Consider the following 7,500-nt stretch of genomic DNA (forward strand, 5'->3'; position numbering starts at 1 on the left):
CACGCTCTCGTGTTTATTCATCAGACGCCTGCAAGCTTCGTTTAGAGCGCTACAGTGGAGTCGAAGCCTTTGAGGTGAATACAGAAGTGGCTTTAATCTTATGAAAATCTAGAGGCAGGACACCAAAATACTGTACGCTTTTCTGTTTTTAGCTCCCAGTTGTTTTTAAAAGCACTCTGTTTTTCGTCCTGCTTCGTGTTTACTATAGACTTCACCCACTAAAATATAAATAACTCTTGCTTTAGGAAGTCTGAACATGTTTATAACTTCCTTCTCATGCATTTTACAATATTCATAACCAATAAATTAAAATTGTAATAATTATGCTGAAAGAAATTTTATTTAAATTGTAATAATTATGTACTTAATATTTATGTATGCATTTTCACCCGAGTAAAAAAAATAATAAATAAAATAAAATAAAATAAAATAAAATAAAATAAAATAAAATAAAATAAAATAAAATAAAATAAAATAAAATAAAGGTGGTTCATTCTACTGTGCTGACCCCTGGTAAATCAGGGACAAGGCTGAAGGAAAAAAAATTAAATAAAGGCGGTTCATTGCCCTGTGGTAAACCCTGATAAATCAGGGACTAAGCCAATGGAAAATATTTATGTACTTAATATTTATGTATGCATTTTCCACCTGAATTTAATAAAATAATAATAAAAAACAATATTAAAAAATATTAATAAATAAATAATAATAAAAAAATGATAATATGAAGTTTCCACCCGAGTTTGATAAAATATTAATAAATTAGTAATAAAATAAATTAATTAATTAATAAAATAAAAAATATAAAAAATAAAAATGCATTTTCCACCCGAGTTTGATAAAATTAAATTAAATTAAATTAAAGTAACTAAAATAAAATAAAATATTAAAAAATTTAAAAATAACTACTTGTAACAAAAAAAAAATAAAAATTAAAATGCTTTTCCACCCGAGAATAATAAAATAAAATAAAATAGTAATAAATAAATAATAAAATAAAATAATTAAATAAAAATGCATTTTCCACCCTAGTTTAATAAAAAAATAAAAATAAAATAGAATATTAATAAATAAATAACAAAATAGCTTGAGTTATTCCAGGATAAACCAGGTTCTTTTTTCCCCCTCTCTCGTCCTCTCATATCCAACAGCTGGGTTCTGTTTGCCAACACAGAGTATTTTGAGTAGGCATTTCATGTTATTAACTGTGCAATTAAACGTAGTTGTTGCTGCAAACAAGCAAATCCCCATCCGCATCAATATAAAAATGGTAATTGACCTTTCACAGGGGTGTTGTGGAGGGTTTTTTTTCCAGATGGAGGGACGTTCCTCTACTATGGCTCACTGCTTAACTGGGACAGCTGCTTGTGTGGGTTCAATCTATGCTATCGATTGTACTATGTTACTGTCTTGACATGAAAAAGGCTGTCTAATATTCTGTTTACGGTCTTCTAAATCAAGAAGAATTTTTGGCACCTATGGGTCCATAATGTTAAAAATGCCACACTGTGAGGTTTGAAGAGTTACACATGAATTTAAATATAGGGATGAAAGCCTCCAATTATCATTTTGTGTATGTATGGAATATGACTCACTGCCAGAATTCCAATGACTGACTCCATTGTAACCATAGTAATGTTCTGGTGTCTGGATTACTTTGCAGTCATATTACAGCAACCCAAGATGCGTTATGGCAGTGGTTCTCAAACTTTTTTCATCAAGTACCACCTTAGAAAAAAATTGTCTCTCCAAGTACCACCAAAATGAGCAGTATTGAAATACAGTAGCGTAGTAGGCCCAGTAAAGCAGCTATAACTCTGCACAGTTAAAAAACCTGGCAGATTACTTCAGAAATATAGCCTATATATAATATATGGCATATTATATACATAATTTTTAATAAATTTTTAATTATTTGTAGCATGTACATGAGATATTTCATTCCTCCGTGTACCACTAGAAGGAAGCCCGCGTACCACTAGTGGTACACGTACCACAGTTTGAGAACCACTGCGTTATGGTAAGAGACAGTGTGTTGCCATGTCCAATTAAAACAAAACATTTTTGTTAGATCACATTGCTAGTGTTGTGGTGAACAATTCATCTGTTCATGTCATTAAGAAAAAAAATTGTTTGCGGGTGTAATCAAAAATTAAAATCGGAAAATGCACTTCTTGCTTTTTTTCTCACTTATAATGTCAGATTATGTTATTTTGAGGTATCGGGGCGTGGCTAGCATACTTAATTTTGTCCCTCCAACTGTCAGTTTTGACAGCAAACAGAAACAGTGAGAAGGAGGTGTGATAACTCTGCAGAAACCCTGTTCCCGATCTTTCTGAATGAAATGCCTACTTTACTACATCCATTCAGCTCGCAGCAGAAAAACCAAGCCATGCCTGCTGTTGTCTTATTTAACATTCATAAAGTTTCTCTGCATCACACTTAAAAAATAATAGAAATAATATTTCCTTACATTTATATAGTGCTTTTCTAGACACTCAAAGCGCTTTACACATTGGTCGGGAATCTCCTTATCCACCACCTGTGTGCACTATCCACCTGGGTGACGCGACGGCAGCCATATTGTGCCAGGCCGCAAACCAGCCCCCAGAGAGGAGACAGGTGCTGTTTCTCAATATGTGTTTTACAGCGATCTTGCATCCTCGTGTAATGTCATCATCAACTGCTAAAGATCAGTTCCAATACTTAAGACCACAAAAACGGAGGATGTGTGAAACTTCCCGGATGTGTTCTACGAGAACACACAGATGCAGACTTGAGCACTGAACTCGCTCAAGAAGTCCCAGAAGTCATTGCGACTTGAGGGGAAAAACAATAAATGGTTGTATGAATGCTGTAATGTTTAAATTATTTTCCATTAAAATCGCATGAAGGTCATGTGACCATCAGGAAGAACGCAGCATCTCATGTCTCACAGGACGCGTTCTCTGTTCTCGTGGTCTCCCGAGTTCATTCTCTACTCATTCTAAACCTCTACACATTTTTGATGAAAATTTCGAAGGGATTTTATATGACCACAGAGAGTCAGGACCTCGGTTTAACGTCTAATCCAGAGGGCGGCACTCACTGAGCAGAATAGACTCCCCTTCACTATACTGGGGCATTAGGGCCCACACAAAACGCAGGTTGAGGGCCTCCTGCTGGCATCACTCACACCACTTCTGGCAGCAAGCTTTTCCATGTGGTATCCTATCCAGGAACTAGCCGAGCGCAGCTCTGCTTTGCTTCATTGGGCGACCATGTGAGAGGTCTCAACTTCCGGTTCATGGGGACTTTAATGTAGTATAGGCCTGTGCACATCATGATATTTTGGCCTGTGACCTATTTTCACATTAAAGAGTTTAGGTTGATGCTTAAAATGGGCTTATTCTTATTTACTTTTAAAAAAATCTGCCAACACTAACAAGTCAAGATGTACAATATTAAATACATATTCAATATTTCTTATATTCGATTAGTGCTGATTATATACAGTTGAAGGCAAAATTATTATCCCTCCTGTGATTTTTATTTATTTATAAAAAAAATTTCAAACATTGCACAGTATGTTTGAATTTTTTTCTCTTCTGGAGAAAGCCTTGTGTCTTTTAGTTTGGTTAGTTTAACATTTTTTAAAACTATTTTAAGGTCAATATTATTAGTCCCCTTCAGAGATTTCTTCGATTGGCTACAGAACAAATCAATGTTATCCAATGATTTGTTTAATTAATCTAACCTGCCTAATTAACCCAATTAACCTAGTTAAGCTTTTAAATTGCACTTTAGGCTGAGTAATATTACCTTGCAAAATAACTAATAAAACATAATGTACCGTCATCATAGAAAAGACAAAATAGATTAGTTATCAGAAATGCACTCTTAAAACTATTGTCTAAAATGTGTTCTTTTTATTAAACAGCATTTGTGAAATATGTTTTAAATAATACAGATTAAATATTAATTGTAATCATTTTGACTTCAACTGTATATGATTATTGTTGGTTAAGTGAACTTGTTTTCCAACACACATTGACCTCAGCTGCAGGTTTATTTGAGATCCCCTGACGTAAATGAGCAGATGTGGCTCAAAATGACATTAACTTTGCGCTTCCAACAACGAGTGCTAAAACCCCCTCAGAGTCTGGCACTTAAATGAACGCTGGGTCTCCACCCTGTGAATAATAGATCATCTTCAAGCACTTCAGCTTGTTCATTTGTCTAGAGAATCAAAGGAAAGCTCACACTCCGTGCCTTCAAAACATGCGCTGGTTGGCATCTCACCTGCCTCTGTTTCCTGCAGACAGCACTGACTTAAAAAGAGCGTTGGTTTGCTCGTGTCTGCTTTCTGTCAGCCGGAGCGTTGTGTAACCCGTGTGCTGTTTGTGTTTTGGGCCTGACCTTGCTGCTGGTCGCCGGGCCGAGAGGCGGGATCGAACGCTCAGATATCACTCTCGGTTGCCATGGCAGCCTGGTAAATAGTTGTGAAGCAGCGAGCGGAAGATTAGTCCCTAAGGAGGTCACTTGTCACAGTGTGACCTACAAAGGTCCCTTCGATCTCTGCCAGTGTACTGACAGCAACTTCTCCTCAAATCATACCCTTAAAGTGGTAGCTCAGCCAAAATATCTTATCCTGTTATTTACTTACCCTGGGTTTGAGTTGAACACAGAAGAAGATGTTTTGAAGAATGCTGAAATCTAATAGCCATTGATTAGTCATTGGTTAATAATTTCCGACAATCTGCTAAATATATTCTTGGGCGATCAACAACTACACAATATGTAGATTTTGAGATGAACTACTCCTTTAAATGTGTTTTTTTTTTTTGTTTAGCTTTGTCTCTCTGGGACAAATAAAAGGACATTAGCCGCTGAGGGGCCAGTGCAAGCTTTCATCGGGCCGGCCGGGGCCCTGGAGCTCAAGCAGGGAAAACAAAATCATCCAGCCTTTTCACTGTAGAACCAATAACTCCCAGTGCAGCACAAAATCACATCCTAAGTCCCCCCTCCAAATCAAGCATTCAAATGAATCTGTAGCTTTCCTATAGCAGCCAGTCATGTATTTTATAATGTCCTCATTTCGGGTGACACTGTCAAACGTTCACCTCAGCCCAAATGCTCTGAAGAGTCCAGGTATATTGACCAGTACTGTCTGTTTTAACTTTTTGTGTGTGCGTATACTATGCATTCGTCCATGACTCTTTTATGAGTCTCATTAATCTCAGTACGGCAAACTCTCTCATTGCAGAAAAACTGATCCTGATTTAGATCCTGTCCACATGGACATAGGTATTTTCAAAACTGCACTTTTTTCTACGAGATTTCACTGTTTGTCCACAAAAAAAATGCAGTTTCAGGTGACTGAAACCGATGAAAACCCCGGGGTGAAGATTTTCCAAAACTCAGGGAACAGTATGGTCATGGTGACAGAGTTTTCACCTCATGACATGATTTTTACTTTTTTCTTGGCCACACAGATGGGTTCACACAGCCAGATCTCACGGGAAAACGTAAGTATTTTACGTTTTGTCAGTTTAGTGGCTAATTCGTATGAATTCATATGAGTTCAGTTGTACAAAAATGTACGATTTAAAAAAAGAGGTGTGACACCCAACCCCACCCCTAACCCCAACCATCATTGGGTGATGAGCAAATCATACTAAATTGTACGAAATAGATTGTACGAATTAATACGAATTAGCCACTAAATCAAAAAGTTACGAACTGCCGTGAGATTGCGTTGGTTCACACCAAACGTGAAAGATGCAAATGAGGAGGAAAAATTTCACACCTTACGGCAAATGCTTCACATATGTTATGTGCAATTTCATTGCGCAAACACTTCATTCCTTTATTCTCCACATTTGGTGTAAACGCTGCACAAAAGTGTCATTATGACTGCCTGTTGGATCACAGTGCATTTTTTTTTTTTTTTTTTTTAAACAAAAGAGGGGAAAACCCCGTTTAGAAAAATACTCGTGTACGTGTGTACATGGCCTTAGTGCTGTATAAAGCAGTTTTTATTTTCCTTTACAGCGTGCATCTTGATGTGAAAACAGCATCAAAAAAGCATAATTTTTCGATTTGATGTCAAAATCTTGACCTCCATTTGACATCCACACATTGATGCACTTTTTAACATTAAAATTAATGACACAAAGTATTATAATTAGTGGTGGGCCATTATTGGTGTTAACGTGCTGTGTTAACGCGAGACTCTTAACAGGCGATTAAAAAAACTGTTGTTGTAATCTATTCTCAAAGTTGAGTTGGGAGCTGGGTCTATTCTATGCAAGCTATGATGACTTTCACCTTGATACTTTAGCGCGGATGTATACCGGACCGGTGAGCCGTCTGACAAAAAAGTCCCTCTGGATCCTTCACTAACTTCAAAGACACTACTGACTAGGTTTACATGTACATCTGTAATCTAGTTATTTGTCTTAATAGACGTGAAGTGCTTTCATGTAAGAGTTTTTTTTGTAATTTTGGGTGACTTTAACTGCAGTTTGGCAGTTCAACTTTCACTCATAAACATTTCATTCATGCCCCCTTGACAAACTGGGGTATTAGACGCAAATAAGGAGTAAGGACTGTTGAGAGTGTTATGGAATTTAATAACGCATGCCAAATAGAAAGAAAAAACTTCTGCATTTTGCGATGTGTGTGTGTTTGTGTGTGTGTGTGTGTGTGCGGTCCTTTACTAACAGCCGTGTGTGTGGATCTTGGGAAATATGGCGAAAAGTCCTACATGATGGTAATAGTTTGATCGCGGTGTTTACTTCAATAATGCCACTAATATCTGCATACTCCAAATGTCTTAATTCCATTTCTGTTTAGTTCAGTTTTGACTTTAGTCGGATTTAAGTGATCAAAAATCGCTGTTTTGAGCTTATTTAGGCCTACAGTTCAAAATTCATGTTTAACTGAATAAACAGTTTGTAAACACAAGTACATCTTATTGAACATCATTTATTTATCACCAATTATCTTAGTAGAACTGTTTCTCAAGCAGTTTGTGATGCATTTTGGAAACAGGAGACGAGCCCCTGATCTAATGTGCCACCCTGGCTTGACAAACCCATTCTCAAAGACTTACTTTTAGTCATTATTTGGGTAGCACACATATTCTGAATGCCTTTGGCAGAATTCAAATGAGCCATTGTAATCTAGATTAATCTAGATTAATTCCAAGATTACTGTGAGATTAATCTAGATTAAACAAAATTAATCTATGCCCATCTATAATTATAATATAATAAAGATTTTATTTATCTGAAAGCTTTCATTTTAAATTTCAAATTCACACTGGATTTTGTTTCTCTACAATGCATGTAAACTACCTTGATGTCAACATAACATTTACATCTAACATTGATCAAGAAATCCTGTAATTATTTTTTAATTTATTATTTGACTATGTTAGATGTAAATTTGATGCCTTTTTTCAGCTTCAGGTGCAGAAAAAAGTAAAACATTCAACTATTTACCTTTTGTTATGAA

General features: G+C 36.1%; 2 protein-coding genes and 1 long non-coding RNA gene across 31 annotated transcripts in view; 2 read left to right on the plus strand and 1 right to left on the minus strand.

Moving 5' to 3' along the window:
• Nucleotides 1–7,500, minus strand: part of hmbox1a (homeobox containing 1a) — a 664,927-nt gene that overhangs the window by 414,587 nt on the left and 242,840 nt on the right. The window lies entirely within an intron of this gene.
• Nucleotides 1–7,500, plus strand: part of foxn3 (forkhead box N3) — a 176,752-nt gene that overhangs the window by 146,408 nt on the left and 22,844 nt on the right. The gene's annotated exons all lie outside the window — the stretch shown is intronic.
• LOC147833049 (uncharacterized) overlaps nucleotides 2,026–7,500 on the plus strand; it is a 6,100-nt gene continuing 625 nt past the window's right edge. The window contains exons 1-2 of the long non-coding RNA XR_015513243.1: nucleotides 2,026–5,081; nucleotides 5,131–6,948. This is a non-coding gene — a long non-coding RNA (uncharacterized LOC147833049). The remainder of the gene's footprint in view (nucleotides 5,082–5,130; nucleotides 6,949–7,500) is intronic.

The sequence above is a fragment of the Danio rerio genome, chromosome 17 (assembly GCF_052040795.2).
Source record: "Danio rerio strain M-AB ecotype USA chromosome 17, GRCz13ab, whole genome shotgun sequence".
Classification (NCBI taxonomy): domain Eukaryota; kingdom Metazoa; phylum Chordata; class Actinopteri; order Cypriniformes; family Danionidae; genus Danio; species Danio rerio.